The 17309-nt window shown below is 47.1% G+C and overlaps 1 protein-coding gene across 1 annotated transcript in view; it reads left to right on the forward strand.

Moving 5' to 3' along the window:
* Positions 1-5041: 5041 nt before the first annotated feature.
* SH2B1 (SH2B adaptor protein 1) overlaps positions 5042-17309 on the forward strand; it is a 74726-nt gene continuing 62458 nt past the window's right edge. The window contains exon 1 of the mRNA XM_029607115.1: positions 5042-5211. The gene's annotated coding sequence lies outside the window, so the exon portion shown is untranslated. The remainder of the gene's footprint in view (positions 5212-17309) is intronic.

The following is a 17309-nucleotide window of genomic DNA, read 5'->3' on the forward strand; positions in this document are numbered from 1 at the left end:
GTAGTCTTTGGTAGACACCCACGACTCCCGTTACCTATTGCTACTTCTTCAATTTGTCCGGCTGTCAACACAACCATCGTCTCCATGACCAAGTTATGGGAAGAGACACGAGCCTTACTATTAAAGAATGCCGCTAGAATGAAGATCCAAGCAGATAAGATGAGATGTCCTGCTCCTCGACTCCAGGCAGGAGATCTCGTGTGGTTGAGCACGCACAATCTTCGATTACCCATGCCGTCATTAAAATTTGCTCCTCGCTTTATTGGTCCTTTCCCTATTGAGAAGCAGATTAATGCTGTCACTTATAGACTATCTTTACCCTCCTCCTTGCGGATTCACAACCCCTTCCACGTGTCTTTACTCAAACCTGCAATTATGTCTTGGCCTTCCAGAAAGAGGAGGCCTAATACACACTTAATTCAGAATGATAACCAATTTGAAGTGGAGGACATCCTGGATTCCAGAAGATGTAAATTATGATCCAGAAGATGATTCCAGAAGATGTAAATTATGATCCATATTCACTTGGATATTGGTGCACTATTGTAAACCGTTATGATGGTAAATAACTTAATGACGGTATATAAAAACTCTTAAATAAATAAATAAATAAAAATGTAGGGGACAATTACAATATTTAATTTCTTGGAAGAACTTTGGACCTGAAGAGAACTCTTGGGAACCTGCTCATAATGTACAGGCACCTTGTTTGCTTAAAAAATTCCATCAACGCTTTCCTCTCAAGCCCAGACCTAGGGAGAAGAGAGGAGGGCCTTGCAGGGGGGGTACTGTTACCTGCCGGAACTCTCCCAATGACGTTGGCGCCCAAATAAATTGAAAAATCCTCTTTTGCCATTTCTTCAGATCAACCGCAGGCACAACTACAGGAAGAATCTGGGATAGGTAGGTTAGTCTTGGAAGCACATTCATTTGTTACACTGGTACGTGGAACCAAGGCCGATGACCGCTTACCTTGAGTAGTTGAACTTCTTGGAACCGGAGGCTCAAACAGTGGCGTTGGGTAGGACACCCCGGGTAGTCCAGATAGAGCCAGCAGCGATGACAGGAACCAGGAAGAGTAGTCCAGCGGCAGGCAGCAGGTAATGCAATCCAGTAACAGTCCAGGTCAGGGCAGGCAGCAAGCAACAGAAACCAAGGCAACTTATCCAAAGGCAGGCAGCAGGCAGAGTAATCCAGTAACAGTCCAGGTCAGGGCAGGCAGCGAGCAACAGGAACCAAGACAACTTATCCAAAGGCAGGCAGAGTAATCCAGTAACAGTCCAGGTCAGGGCAGGCAGCTAGCAACGGGAACCAAGGCAACTTATCTAAAGGCAGGCAGCAGGCAGAATAATCCAAAAAGCAGTCCGGGTCAAGCAAGCAGCAGGAAACACAGCAAAGAAACTCCCCAAGGCCCCGATTCGCGCGGAGCTGGTGTTCCCCGCGGTGCGGCTCCGCGCGAATCGGGGCCTTGCCCCCCCCCTCCCCCCCCCCCCACCAAGTAGCTAAAAGATATCATACTAAAGCTCAGGGAGGACTGGGTGTTCCAAACCTTCAATGGTATCACGTTGCATCACACCTCAAGGTTCTTGTGGACTGGCATAATCCTTTCCAACTAAACCATGGGTTATGACAGAACAAGAGCTGGGGGGAAAATACCAATGCAGGCTTTGTTATGGCAACCGCAGAATACCTGGAGGCTGCTCTCTACTGTCCCACCATCAGTTTCACAAGTTCTCTGGGTTTGGCGCTCCTGGAAAATTCCCCTAACCAGGGCGTAGAGACTTTTATGTTAGTACTTCATTATTTGACAGCGTTTCATTTTTACCTGGTCTTCATCCCTACTCTTTCCAATTCTGGAAACAAAAAGGGAACTGTTGAATTGAACATATATGGGGGTCAAACGGATTATTAAGTTTCAGTGAATTGCAATTGCATTACGATCTCCCTGACCAAGAAGTGTTTGCTTATTTACAACTATGACACTTCCTTCTATCTATGAAAATTCCTATGCACATGACTACTGGAGCCTCTATGTTTGAATACTATTGTAGGAATGCCAATAAGCTGGAAAAACGTTCTTTCTGAATGCTACATCTTGCTAAATAAGGACCCTGTTTCTAAGCCAAGATGTGGGAATCAGATTTAGGGGTCGAATTAGCAGAAGAATGGGCTCAGATCTTTATACACCTTGGAAAGGTCTTATAGCCACTAATCTTATATGAAAGTTATAAGATGCTGCTACGCTGGTATCATACTCCAGTTCAGTTGCAGCATTTCACAAAGCAAATTTCAAACAAGTGTTGGAGGGGTTGTGGAGAATGTGGATCTTTTTTCCATCTTTGGTGGAAATGCTCCTTGATTCAGGAGTTCTGGCACCAAATAGCAGAATGGCTACGAATGATTCTACATTAAAACTCCAACTCCTTCCTATTCATGCTCTGTTAAATGGCATAATTACTGAGGGGGATATTCACCAGCAAAGATTGGTGCAATATATTGTAGTGGAAGCCTAATGTGCCATTGCTCAATGCTGGAGGTCTTCCCAAGTGCTGTCGTTCCAGATTTTTCTATCTAGGATTAATTACTTGTACCATATGCATAATATCATTGCTCACAAACGTCAGTTACTGGAGAAATTTAAGAAAATCTGGTCTCCATATATTGAGTGGCTTAGCTCTGCAATAAAGTAAGGATTAACTACTCATACTGTTAATTTTCTAAGCCCTTTAGTAGTTTTATACATTCTGGCCATATTTCATATCTGTTCTAATATGTTCAAGGGGTGTGTGGGACAATAAAGGGAGTAAAATGGGGGGGGGGGGGTGGAATTAAAAGACACCACTGTATGGCTTATATGCATTTCATAAGTTTGTTAGATGTTTATTGTACGTTTATCATGCTGTTTCTACTATACTTTGTATGAAGCTTGTTTTGTCTTTAATAAAAATTGTTTATTAAAAAAAAAAAAGAAAGAAAGCAAAAGTTTTTAGTAAATGCTAAGTGGATGAGAGACACAAGAAAAGACATTGGAATACATGAATTGGCTGGACATTGGTCTAAGGTGGATTCTACTATAGTGATGGCATCTTCTTGAGGAATATTAGAATAGAGTGACATGATGTCCATTGTGACTAACCAGAAAGGAACTGTGGGATAAGAAAATCTTGTAAAATTGTAATCAAGTGACCTGAGTCTCGCATATAGGAGGGACTTAAAGGAACAAAGGGCCAGAGAAAAGAAGCTACAACTTTGGAGAGCGGTTTAAGGAAGAAGCTGATGCCTATGACAATGGGGCGACCGGGTGGATTGTTAAGGGACTTATGAATCTTGGGAAGGGTGTAAAAAACTGGGGTAATCAGATATTTCTAAACAAGAAAGTCTGCTTCTTTTGAAGTAATGAAATGCTGGTCCACACCAGATTGTACATGAGAGAAGATATTGCTTCATGTTGGGTTAGGATCTGTGTCAAGTAATTTGTAGTACCTGGTATCAAGAAATTGATGATTAATCTCAGCAATGTAGCTGGAACTGATTTGTACTGCTATGCTTCCCCCTTTTATCTGCTAGCTTAATTACAGTGGTGTCAACTGAAAATAAAGCTCTAACCAGCTGATCCAATATTAGGTCCTCTGGCCAGCGCATCATTCTAAGCGGTTTGGATGCACATTTTAGACGCACTAGATGGACGTCCTATCCAATACATGCATTAGCATGACCATAACATACATGCTAACCAGCGCATAGGCAATAGTGACGATTGCATGTAAATGACTAGATTAGCTAGTACTCCTGAAACAGTAACGTGCACCCAAAACTAGTGCATTCATAACAAGCTATTTTACGTGTAAAATTTAGCACCTACCTTGTCCCAGGCGTTAGGGTGGTGGCGCTATTGGTAGCAGACGTTATCGGGAAAGCTTTTGTGTGATTCCTACTACATCAAATGGATTTTCTGCACTTTTTTTCCCTGACTTTTCTCTTGCGTATGAAAGCAAGAATAAGGAATGCCAGGTGAAGGAGAGCGATTACTCAGACAAACCAAAAACCAGAGAACCCAGTGCCAGTACAAGAACAGGTTGTGGGCTTTTGTAAAAGGCTCATAATGGATGCTTAAGGTCTTGAACTTTCCGAGGCACCCATGTGACCTAGATTACAGAAGCCCATTCCAGAAATCTTAAGGGCCCACAAATGGATGTTGAAGGGCTAGACCTTTCCAAGGTGTCCATGCGACCTAGATTACGGACACCCATTCTGGATGTCTTAAAGGCCTAGAAATAGATGCCAAAGGGCTCGATCTTTCCAAGGTGTCCATGCGACCTAAATTACGGACGCCCATTCTGGACCTCTTAAGGGCCCAGAAATGGACGCCAAAGGGCTCAATCTTTCCAAGGCTCCATGCGACCTAGATTACGGATGCCTATTCCGGATGTTTTAAGGGCCCTCAATGGACGCTGAAGTCCAAATCGAAATTTGGGATGTCTGTGAAGGGAGGCAATGGGCCTATACATGGATGTACAATCAATTTATGTTGGCTATGCCCTGTTCCTTTATCCTTCCATGGATTAGTGGGCAATAGCTATTCCTACATCATACATATTATCTTGAATTGCAAAATACTTGAGATTTGATGGGCTAAAGCTGTACTTGATGGACCCTTGGTCAAACCCAATATAGTATGTCTTATGTTCTTTTCTTTTGTTTTTGATACAGGCCAGAACCATCTGTAGACCATGCCGGCAACGTATCGGTCTCCCATGAACAACTCTCCTTGGGTTGCCCGAGCACGATGTGGTGTGAAGATACTGGCTCAGCTCATGGGCAATTCTAGCGCTTTATGAAGACCTGCACAATGATCTTGACCCCGTGGCCTATCGCAACCATTCCATGCTTGGGTTGACAAAACTTCTGGGTGCTTTACATTTTTTCACCACAGGAAGTTTTCAAAATCTTGTTGGTATCATTGCGGGGATGACTGAGTCCTCAGTCTTGCGGCATTTCGCACAGATCCTGAAGGCGATAATGAAGTGGATGAAGAAGTACATCTAGTTTCTTGAGGACCCAGTGCAACTTCAGAAGATCCGCTGTGGGTTCATGGCAATTGCTGGGATGCCAAATGTGTTGGGTGCCATAGACCTAATGCTGACAAATCTGAAAAACAAAACAAAAAAAACAACTACTATGTGGGGCAGACTCGAAATGCTCACAGGCCATGTAAGACCAAACATTCAACAGCTATAATTAGAGGTTCCAGGGGGCCCAGAGAGACCGTCATGTGAGAAATGAAGTATCAGGGGTAGAAGCATGCACAGAAAAAACAACTTGATCTTTAAAAGCCCAAAAAACCTAAATAATGCTGAATCTTCAATTATTTCTCTTTCAACTGCTAATAATTTTCTGAAGTTTAATGCAGCTGCAGCAATTAAGGACAGTTTGAAATTAAGCTGAGATTTAAAAAAAACAACAAAAAACCTCTGCTTTTTTATTTTTCCTCAGTCACGGTTACTGTCTGGAATTGAGCTTTTTAAAACATATATGACTGAGGTTTTGCAATTCTCCCCAGAGAAAACTTTATGGATTTCTAATTCTTATTATATACCCAATGTCAGAAAGTTTGTAACAGCTCAGGAAGGCTCTTTAGATGTGTTCACATCTTTTGATAGTTCTGATTTATCGCAAGTTTTACAAACACTACATATTTAAATCTCTACTCATGCTACATTTGTTGTACACTTTGTCCTTGATTATGATCACAATTTAGTGTTTTATCAATATTTTAAATATAAATCAGCTTTTTTTGTGGCCAAAAGGTAACTATTTTCCCTGATATCTGTCAAGAGACTCAGGAAAGAAGGAAGCTATTTCTTCTTTTGAAAGATCTGTTTTTGCCTTGGGCGCCTCCTTTTTTCTAAGATTCCCTTGCAGATGTGAAGTGTTTCAGGGAACAAGTTTTTTTTTTTTCTAGATCCTTTACATTTAGAGCCTTTTTTTTTTTTTTTTTAGCAGATACATCTTAGGAATTTAAAATATGTGTCTTGGTGGTTAGCGTGGGCAAGTACTTGCAGGTTTCTTTTATTCTTCATCTTTATTCCTTTTTTTGTCCAACTATATGTGTACATGTGATGTATTGCTTTATTTGTTCTCACAATATTGTGAAGTGTTTACTTTATATACATCTAATTCTTTGCTATATCTGTATGAAATGATTATAAATAAAAATAATAATAAATGTTAGATAAAACATGTAAGACTAATTATCCTTTACAGGTTGTAACTGCTGTTCCCTGCAAGTTACCCCCATGCCTTTCTTGGAATAATAATATAATCATTTCAATGCAGTTTACCCCATGAAGGTTACACCAGTATTTTATTTATTTAATTATTTTTATATACCAAATTTTTGTTACGATTCCTCCTGTAGCTGCGCCACAGGAAGCATCTCACCTTTTTCTGGAGGCCATTCTGAAGCCAGGGCCTCGCCTGAGCAATTGTCCAGATCATGCTCCACGGCTTGGGAGGCCTTCAGTGTTGTTTGGGGCCTATTCGAGGCCTGTTCCACTGCAGCCTGGATGCTCTGGTGTAGGCCATGCCCTTCTCCTAAGGGGCGGGCCCGTGGTTCCTCTCCACTCTTATGAAGCCAGCGAGGGGCGGACCATCTGGACTCCTTCCAGGGAGTTGCCTGCCCCTGGGCTATAAAAGCTTTGCTCCAGCACTCATGCTTTGCCTTGTCTTGGAGTTACGTCTCTGGATGTCTCCTCTTCTAGCGTGCCGTCAGGCCTTCGTTATTTGTTTCAACTTGGTGTCTTGCATGTCCTGATGTTCCTTGATGTTTGTTCCTGACCCTGATGTTTTAACCTTGCTTCAGGCTGCCGGTGGGCAGTAACCTGCTTCAGGCTGCCGGTGTGTAGTACATTACCCTGGACTGCTTGTGCAGCACTTTTCCTTTCCTGTGCTAGTCCCGCTCCTGCGGGTGTAGGACAGGGTGGTCCGTGACCAGACCAGTGGTACTGGCTGTGTAGGGCGCCCTGAGGGACCGTATCAATGTCTCAACCTTCCTACTTGTTTCAGAGTCTACGTCTACAGTACCTTGCTTTAGAGTCTATATCTACAGTCTATGGTTCCCGAGTCTTTGTCTATTGCTTTTGAACCTTCGTCTGCCCACACCCTGAGTCCGGCCTGCTGCCTCTTGCCATCTCAGTGGCAGATCCAAAAGGGCCGGGAACGGTCGGAGGACTGTTCATCACCAACACTCCACAGTTGGTTCCAGAGGCATGCAGGTCCGGCTGGGGTCGGAGTGTCTCTCGTCTCATGTTACACCTACCCTTGGCGCGGGATCGTGCCAGGGGCCCAAGGCCACACTCCCTCTAAGGGGGACTGCTCTCCTAGAGCTCCCTGTAACAGAATGCAAGGCCATGTGCCCGGTGTACGTGGTCCGGTGTTAGGACTTGCTTTGTTTTTGTACCCAGAATTTTTTTTTCTGGTTTTCGTCTCTTCGACCTGCTGGAGGCACCAGCTTTTGCTATTTTCACAACCTGCTGGAGGCGCCAGCTTCTGCCATTGTTACGATCTGCTGGAGGCGCCAGCTGTCTGGTTCCCACGACCCGCAGGAGGCACCTGCATCCAGACCTTCGGCTCTTTGTTTCCAGGATGGAGTTCCACGACCTGCAGGAGGCGCCTGTGCTCCTCCTGGTGTTTTTGCTATAGCCTGCTCCCATCCTGGATTCCCTCCCTTGTTTCCTGTTTCTGGTCTTCTGTTCTTTGTCCTGTTTTTGCACTTTTCTGCTGCTGTTCTGCTTGTCGCTAGTTTGTGCGGTCTTCCGCTTGTCGCTCATTTGTGCGGTCTTACGCTTGTCGCGTGTTCTCTTGGTCTCGTGTTTCTGGTCCTTCTGAAAGGGGGGGACCCCTTTGAGGGGGGGTACTGTTACGATTCCTCCTGTAGCTATGCCACAGGAGGCATCTCACCTTTTTCTGGAGGCTGCTCCGAAGCCAGGGCCTCGCCTGAGCAATTGTCCGGATCCTGCTCCAAGGCCCAGGAGGCTTCGGTGTTTGGGGCCTATTCGAGGCCTGTTCCACTGCAGCCTGGATGCGCTGGTGTAGGCCACGCCCTTCTCCTAAGGGGCAGGCCCATGGCTCCTCTCCACTCTTATGGAGCCAGCGAGGGGCAGACCATCTGGACTCCTTCCAGGGAGTTGCCTGCCCCTGGGCTATTAAAGCTTTGCTCCAGCACTCATGCTTTACCTTGTCTTGGAGTTACATGTCTCTGGATATCTCCTCTTCCAGCGCTCCGTCAGGCCTTTGTTATTTGTTTCATCTTGGTGTCCGGTGTCTTGCACGTCCTGATGTTTCCTGATGTTCCTTGATGTTTCTTCCTGACCCTGATGTTTTAACCTTGCTTCAGACTGCCGGTGTGCAGTACATTACCCTGGACTGCTTGTGCAGCGCTTTTCCGTTCCTGCGCTGGTCCCACTCTTGCGGGTGTAGGACAGGGTGGTCCGTGACCAGACCAGTGGTACTGGCTGTGTAGGGCGCCCTGAGGGACCATGCCAATGTCTCAACTTTCCTACTTGTTTCAGAGTCTACGTCTACAGTCTATGGTTCCTGAGTCTTCGTCTATTGCTTTTGAACCTTCGCCTGCCCACGCCCTGAGTCCGGCCTGCTGCCTCTTGCCATCTCAGCAGCAGGTCCGAAAGGGCCGGGAACGGTCGGAAGACTGTTCCCCACCAACACTCCACAGTTGGTTCCAGAGGCATGCAGGTCCGGCTGGGGTCGGACTGTCTCTCGCCACCCACGTTACACCTATCCTTGGCGCGGGGTCGTGCCAGGGGCCCAAGGACACACTCCCTCTAAGGGGGACCGCTCTCCTAGTGCTCCCCATAACATTTTTCATGTGAGTATATCAAATCGGTTTACAGTAGTTAACAAATATTCATTTAAAAATATTTGCATTTCGAAAAGAAGAAAGGAAGTAATTTTGAGTCTGTCTTTCTAATTTTTTAATTTGATTTCTTCTTATATTTCACTTTTTGGCACTCTGTCTTTAGCTCTCGCTTTTTTTGAATTCTGCTGTTTTTGTCTGTACCACCTCCTGAGAGGGTATTCCATGCAAGCACCATCCTTTCCATAAAAAAAATATTTTCTGACGTTATTCCTGAATCTGCCTCCTTGTAGCTTCAAGTTGTGACCCTTAGTTCTATAGCTTTCTTTCCATTGTTCTATTATTTTAGCTTGCATTATGTACATAGTTTTTGTGCTAAGCAATGAACATTTTTTGAATGTATGCAGATTATAAATTCTTTTAATTTTAATATGTTTCAGATATTTAAATATCTGTGTCATATCCCCCTCTCTCCTCTCCTGAAGGGATTCATGGTCAAGTCCTGAAATCTCATCTCGTATGTCTTTTGGTGCAGACTTCATGCCATTTTGGTTGCCTTTCTCTGAACGGTATCTATCATATGACTAAGGGACATAAGGGAAAAAGCACAGGACTGCTTCTACAGCCTAGTCCATAAGCAAAGCACGTCAAGCAGCACCGTCTGAATTTTCAAGAAGGCTCATTATCCACTAAAAATGTTGCTAGCAGTAATTTTTTATGGGTTATCATAAGGCTTGGGGAAAATTGCATGGAGCAGCAGTTACTACCCTTAACAGAAACATGGGGGTAACCTGCATGGAGTGGTGGTTACTACAATAAGAAGTCTTCTGGGCAGTCTGGATGGACTATTTGGTCATTTTCTACCATCATTACTATGTTTCTATATATCCTTTTTGAGATACGGCTTCCAGAACTAAACACTGTTTTCTAAATGAGGCCTCACCAATAACTCGAACAGGGCCATTATCACCTCCTTTCTTTCTGCTTTTTTTTTTATAGAGCCTAGCATCTCTGGTTCTAGTCACTGCCTTGTCACACTATTTTGTTACCTTGAGATCATCAGACACTATCACCCTGAGGTCTCTTTCCTAATCAATGCACATCAGCATCTCCCCCCATCATATATCATGCCTTTGTATTTTTGTACTCAAATGCACAACTTGGCACTTTTTGGGATTGAATCTTAATTACCAAGCCTTCGACCACTGTGCAATCTTTCTTAGACCACTTGCATTCAGATGGCATTAGCAGGCTCTGCTGAGTTATTTCTTAGACCCACAGTCCTCAATTCATCTGCTGTTGATCAGTATCCAAGTTCTTTTCAAATTATATCTGCTGTTCACCCACTGCTGCTTATGTGCCGTTCTTATTACTGTTAAAGTGTACCGATGGTCTGGACATTTTATTATATGCCATTTATTATATGTGTAGCGGGACCCCAGGATCACTAGCCTGCTCAATCTGAGGGGCCCCACAGTTCCGCAGGGCTTTTTCTTCTTTCTCGACTCACACTCAGACTTTTACACTTCAACCCCTGGGATGCTGAGTTCATCCGGCAGGGAGAAGGTTTACACCTTCGGGGCCTTTGGTACAGTGGTGGGCAATACAACTCTGTGCAAAGTTCACACACATTTTGGTGTAACAGACACTCAGTTCTGTTACTATTAAGGCCTGGGTGAACCCTTAATAAGAACAGAATAGGTTTGTGAATGGGGGGAAGTTACCATTCAAATGCAGTCCCTCCCTTTGAGGGGTCTAGAATGGCCGTCCCCCCTTGAGAGTTTTTAAGCAGCTCTCTCCAGAGACTCGGGAGGCAGTCCCATATGGTTTACTATTAGTTAGGAGGTAGAGAGGAGATTTTCCGGTGTTGATTTTTTCAGGCCCAGTCAGAGAGGCCAGGCAACCCCTATCTGGGAATACCGACCAGGGTCGGCAGGCTTTTTCCTTATAGAGTCCATTGGCTGGTCAGGATTTTCCCTCTGGGATGTTTTTTTTGGGTGTTGACAAATTTTAGTGGTAGGAGCCTTGTGAGACCCTGCACATCACCTGGTCTTAGGGAATGGAGAACCCGGTTTCTGGAGCGCGGTGTAGGTTAGGGAAGACCTGTCTTTCCATCCCCTCTCTGAGCAAGGAGGAGGTGGTGGCCCGCTGCAAGGAGGAACTCTGTGTTAAATTCAGTTATGGGAACAAGGACATGTTTTGAGATCCAGGAGAGGGAGGTTTTAGCTGCTCCTTCTTTCCTGTTTGGAGCAGGGAGGAGCTGCCTGCTTCAAAGGGATCCCTCCCATCGAGATCTGAAAGACACAGAGAATCAAGATGTTCAGAAGATCTGCTAACTGTGAGTGAAAGAAACCAACAATCACTGGGGACACCCATTCAGTGGCTTCAGCCTGGGAAGAAAGAAATTGCCTCTCTGTGCAAGGACAGTGTCAACATTTGTTTTTGCCAGTACTGAAGGGATTTTCCTGCTCATACAAGGATCCCCTGTCCATCTGGGAACATCACTTTTCCATGCCTTGGAGAGTGGATGCTTCCCAGACCTGGAACAAGATACTCCTGCACAGATAGAGGGAAGAAAGACTGTAGGGCAAAAGGAATTCTGTGGTGCTAAAGATTAATTTGTTGTGCCATACTTCGCCAGTGTTTAAACAGTAAAGGTTTTATTTTGGGACACTAACCAAGTGCCTCCAGAGTGTTTATTTTGGCACTTACAGCACACAGCAAGGGTATATACCTCCTCTCCCAGGGATAATGGAAGGAAAGTCACCCTTAGCACTTGGGCCCCCCGCCAAAAAAAAAAAGAATCCACACCCTGGGGAAAGAGATGAAAGGGTTCCAGCCCTGAAAAGATAATAAGTGTATGGTCCCAGTGGAGTGCAGCCTGCCTTCTGGGATGGAGTTACATTGGGTTGGTGAGTACTCACAGTAGCTAGTAGTGGTAGAAGTCAAAGGCACCATTAAATGAAGCACGGAGTACAATGATGGTATTCAACTGAAAAAACATTTACTTTAACTTAAAAAAGATGATCCAAGAAAGTATAACAAAAATCACAACATGGAAAGCAATGATTTCTTTGTCTATAGTGGATTGGTTAGCCACTCTTCTTCCTCTAACTGACCCAGTCTCCACTATCCCTGCCCCAGAGGGGGTGTGATGGGTTAAACAGCCAACCTTCAATGTCCACAACAAAGGAAAACGGACCTTACTCCAAAATCTGGTCTCAAAAAATCTCCAACTTCTTCAATCTTATCCCCCAAAATCCTCACCTTTGCTGTTTATTGGGCACAACGGATGAAAACCAGAGTCCCAGCCCTTTAAAAACATGGGGTTTGTCCGTCCTTCAGAATCTGGTTCAGTGTCAAAAACAGCAAAAAAAGATCTATTCTTCTCCAAACTCCTGGGTCAGTCTAGTGCGAAGCAGCAAAAGCCCCTCCTTGGCCAGTTTGCCAGAGATGCAGAAAGCCCACATCAACTCCTTTCTTGATCAGTCCTTGGAGAGGAAAGACCTTGGGCATATGCTCCAAGGGCAACATATATCCTTGAAACACATCCCTCAAAAAAGTGTAGTTAAATGCAAAGGGAGGATCCCAAAATTGCAAAACCCTAGAATGCTGGAAAAATAGGGCCAAAAGTAGCCAGCGCTACATCCATGTTTTGGAAAACCTACCCCTGATGCAGGCATTGTCGCTAAATCATGTCATGTTGGGTAAGGTGTTTTAGTATACCATTGTAGAATAGATTGTGGTTTATTTAATCTAAGTTTCCTCTTTATAATTTCAATAAGAAAAGTATTCCTTACCTGCTAATTTTTGTTCCTGTAGTACCATGGATTAGTCCAGACGGTGGGTTATGTCCCCCGTCCAGCAGATGGAGTCAGACAAAGCTTCGGAGGGTGCAGCCTTATAAACCAGTGCACCCTCTGCTACTCTTCAGTAATAAGAATATCAAAGCAGGATACACAGAGAAGAATGGATCAAGGAAATCAGACACGTGTAACTTCAAACAGTGTGAATGAAAAAATTACCAACTGTTGCCAAACTACAAACAGATGCCAAAGGGCAAACTTGCAAAAAGAGGTATTGAACGGCACCAAGAGAGAGGCTTCCGCAGAGGTCAGAGAACAGAGAAGCAAAGCAAGGAAGTCTAGCAGTAAATCCCAAACAAATATCCCAGTCAGACTTAGGGAGGGCATCTGGACTGATCCATGGTGCTACAGGAACGAAAATTAGCAGGTAAGGAATAATTTTCTTTTCCCTGTTTGTACCAGGATCAGTCCAGACGGTGGGATGTACCAAAGCTTCCCTACTTCGGGTGGGCCCTTGACAGACCTGCTCGAATGACCCTGTCGCCAAAAGAACCAAAAGATGACGAGTGGAGATTCAAGCGATAGTGCCTAGCAAAAGTATGCAACGATTTCCAGGTGGCCGCCCGTCAAATCTCCTGGGCATAAACGGACTGGCTCTCCGCCCAGGACGCCGCCTGAGAACAAAGAGAGTGGGCCTTGACACCCAAAGGGGGTTGCTGACCTGCTCCAATATATGCCGCCACAATAGCTTCTTTTAGCCAGCGAGCAATAGTTGTCTTCGTGGTCCTGGATCCCTTCTTGGGACCATGTCAAAGTACAAACAGATGATCCGAAAGACAAAACTCATTAGTGACCTCCAGGTAACGGATCAGGATGCACTTGACATCAAGCTTACAGAGCTCACATGGCTCATTAGTGGAGAAAGAGGGGAGCTTCACCGTCTGATTCAGATGAAATGCCGAAACCACCTTAGGCAGGAAGGAGGGCACCATGCATAAGGTGACCCCAGAATCTGTGAAAAGGAGGTAGGGATCCCTGCAGGAAGGCACCTGGAGTTCTGAAACCCGGCAGGCAGAGCAAATGGCCACGAGGAAAACCATCTTGAGTGTGAGATCCTTGAGGGAAACGTCACGCAGAGGCTCAAAAGGAGGGCTTCCCAAGATCCGTAGGACTAAGTTGAAGCTCCAGGAAGGACAAAGAGCCTGAACTGGAGGCTTTAGATGCTTCACACCCTTGAGGAATCAGACGATATCTGGGTGAGAGGAAAGCAGAATTCCCTCCTGCCGATGTACCAGGGATCCAAGAGCAGAGACCTGAACTCTCAGGGAGTTGTAGGCGAGGCCCTACTCCAGGCCTGCCTGTAGGAACGAAAGGATCTGAGGGACCGAGGCGGTCTGTGGCCAAGCTGAATGGGAGGCGCACCAGAATTTGAAAACCTTCCACACTCGGACCTAAGCGAGGGACGTAGAAGTCTTCCGAGCCTTGAGGAGAGTTGAAACTACGGCCTCTGGATATTCACGGCGTCGCAGTCTACGCCTCTCAAAAGCCAGGGCGCAAGACAAAAGCGATCTGCCTGGTCGAAAAATACTGGCCCTTGATGAAGTAGACGCTGAAGATGGCCAAGGCGGAGAGGGCCGTTCACCGCTAGGTTGATCAGATCTGCGAACCACGGACGGCGGGGCCATTCCGGCACCACCAGAATCACCGGACCCCGGTGGACTTTGATTCTCCAAAGGACCCTGCCCACGAGGGGCCACGGTGGGAACACGTAGAGGAGAAGGTGACATGGCCATGGGAGCACTAGGGTGTCCACCCCTTCCGCGCTGTGCTCTCTTCTGCGACTGAAGAACCGCAGAGCTTTTGCATTGTGGGAGGTGGCCATGAGATCCAGGTGAGGGGGTCCCCCAATGCTGGATGAGGAGCTGCATTGCCTCCTCGGAGAGCTCCCACTCCCCTGGGTTCACAGATCTGATCAACCTAGCAGTGAACGGCCCTCTCCATCTCTGCCATCTTCAGTGTCTACTTCATCAACGGCCAGTATTTTTTGTTGTCTACCCCTACGATGTGGGAGGCCGCCAGCCGTGAGAGGTGGGCCTCCACACATGCCATCAACTTGTCCATTTCCAAGGAGACATGACGACTTCTCATGCCTCCCTGGTGACTGATATATGCTACCATGGTTGCGTTGTCCGAGAGAATCCTGACCGCCCGATGATGGACGAGAGGGAGGAAACTTCTCAACGCCAGGCGAACCGCTATGGTTTCCAAGCGATTGATTGACCAAGTAGCTTGAGACCTCATCCACTGCTCCTGAACCTAGCTTGTTTGGCAGACTGCCTCCCAGCCGGAGAGACTGGCATCCATGGTAACCACCACCCAGTCCGGGATGTCCAAGGGCATTCCCTGCGCTAAGTGGAGAGGGTTCAGCCACCAATGCAGGCTGTCTCGGGCGGGCTGCGGGAGTGGAAGGATGGCTTGGAACTCTTGCAACACTGGTTTCCAGTGGGAGAGTAACACTCTCTGTAGAGACCGCATCTGCGCAAAGGCCCAGGGTACAAGGTCGATCGTGGATGCCATGGATCCCAGGATCTGTAGGTAATCCCAAGCCGTGGGCAAGAGAAGGCAAGAGATTTGTTGAACCTGCGCCTAGAGCGCCTGGGCACGATCCGGCCTGAGGAAATCCTTGCCCATCGCTGTGTCGAACCATGCCCCCAGGAAGTCCAAAGATTGCGAAGGAGTAAGCCTGCTCTTGGCGTAGTTGATAACCCAACTAAGGGATTGCAGGAGCTGTACCACTCTGGTGACCGCCTGATGACCCTGGAGCAAGGTCTTCACTCTAATGAGCCAGTCGTCCAGATACGGGTGAACCATAATGCCCTTCCTCTGGAGAGCAGCTGCAACCACCACCATTACCTTCGTGAATGTTCAGGGGGCGGTCGTCAGACCGAAGGGCAGTGCCTGGAATTGAAAATGCTGCCCTAGAGTCTTGAAACACTGATGCTCCTTGAGGATGGGAATGTGAAGGTAAGCCTCCGTCAGATCCAGGGAGGCTAGGAATTCCCCTTGATGGACCGCAGCAATCACCGAGCGCAAGGTCTCTATCCTGGACCTTGAGTGACTTGTTGACCAACTTGAGGCCCAGAATTGGGCGGAAAGAACTCTCCTTCTTGGGAACCACAAAGTAGACTGAGTAGTGGCCGGAGCCCAGTTCCGTGGGGGGCACTGGAATGATTGCCCCTAGAGCTAGGAGTCTGGCGAGAGTCTGTCGCACAATGAGCTGCTTTTGGGGTGACCCGCAGGGAGAGAAGAGGAATCTGTCTCTTGGGGGTCGAGCAAAGTCCAATGCGTAGCTGTGCCTTAGAATATCGAGGACCCACTGATCCGACGTGATCCGGACCCACTCCTTGTAAAAAAGAGAAATCTGGCCCCCAATCCTGGGAATCAGGGAGTGGGCCAATCTGGCATCATTGTGGAGACTTAGAGGATGCACCTTGTGCCATCCCGTCCCTTGCCGGTCTATGGCCTCGAAAAGGACGGGACCAAGACTAACAGCGGAAAGAGGGCATCCTAGGCATCGCCTGTCTAGTGGTGCGGAAGCGACGTTGACTGCAGAACCGGCTTCTGGAGGCAGTGAACGATCTGGTAGTTCGCGGCCGATCTTCCAGGAGCCTATGTACCGTGTTCTCTCCAAGAGCTTTGATGATCTGGTCCAGATCATCCCCGAAGAGAAATTTCCCCTTAAAAGGGAGAGATCCCAACTCTGTCTTGAAGGAGGAATCCGCCAACCAGTTGCGGAGCTAGAAGAGACGGCGTGCCGAGACTGCCGCTACCATTGATCTGGCCAGCACTTGGAGGAGGTCATAAAGTGCATCTGCTCTGTAGGCAATAACGGCCTCCAGACGGTCAGCCTGGCACGCTTCCTTCGGGGGTAGATTGTGAGGAGCTGCTGAACCCAGCGAAGTCCTGCTCTTTGCGCCAGTGAGCTACAGATAGTCGCCTGGACTCCCAGCACAGAGACCTCAAATACCCTTTTGAGGTAGACTTCTAGCTTTCTGTCCTGTAGATCCTGTAGCGCTGTGCCTCACATCACCGGAATAGTTGTTCGCTTCGTAACTGCTGAAACCACCGAGTCAACCTTCGGGACTGTAAGCAGCTCTAGGAAATCCTCAGGGAGAGGATACAGTTTTTCCATTGCCCTGCTGAGTAGGAAAGGCCCTGTTCGGAGGTCGGAGCCCCGCCAGAACGGAGTCCCCCTTCTTCCCCGATGGAGTGGGATCAGGTGGATCCAGAGGTGGCTCAATGTCCAGTTCTTGTAGGATATGAGGGATAAGAGTGTCCAACTCGTCCCTTTGGAAAATCCGCAACACTCTGGGATCGTCCCCTTCCAATTGCGAAGCAAGCAGGGGATCCTGGGAATCATCCAAGTCCGGGTCTGGCCCCTAATTCCCCCCCCCCCCCGCAGGGGGGAGGACCAAATGCACCCAAAAGGACCCCTGAGGGCCCCCCGGGGCCCCTACTCCCTGGGGGACTCCCACGGGAGGAAGGTCAGCCATCCTGGGGACCTTGGGCGGCGAGGGCCCAGGGAGATGATCCGAAGGCTGTGACATCCTGGCCAGACAGGCATTGTGCAT

The sequence above is a fragment of the Rhinatrema bivittatum genome, chromosome 6, assembly GCF_901001135.1.
Source record: "Rhinatrema bivittatum chromosome 6, aRhiBiv1.1, whole genome shotgun sequence".
In the NCBI taxonomy this organism is placed as follows: domain Eukaryota; kingdom Metazoa; phylum Chordata; class Amphibia; order Gymnophiona; family Rhinatrematidae; genus Rhinatrema; species Rhinatrema bivittatum.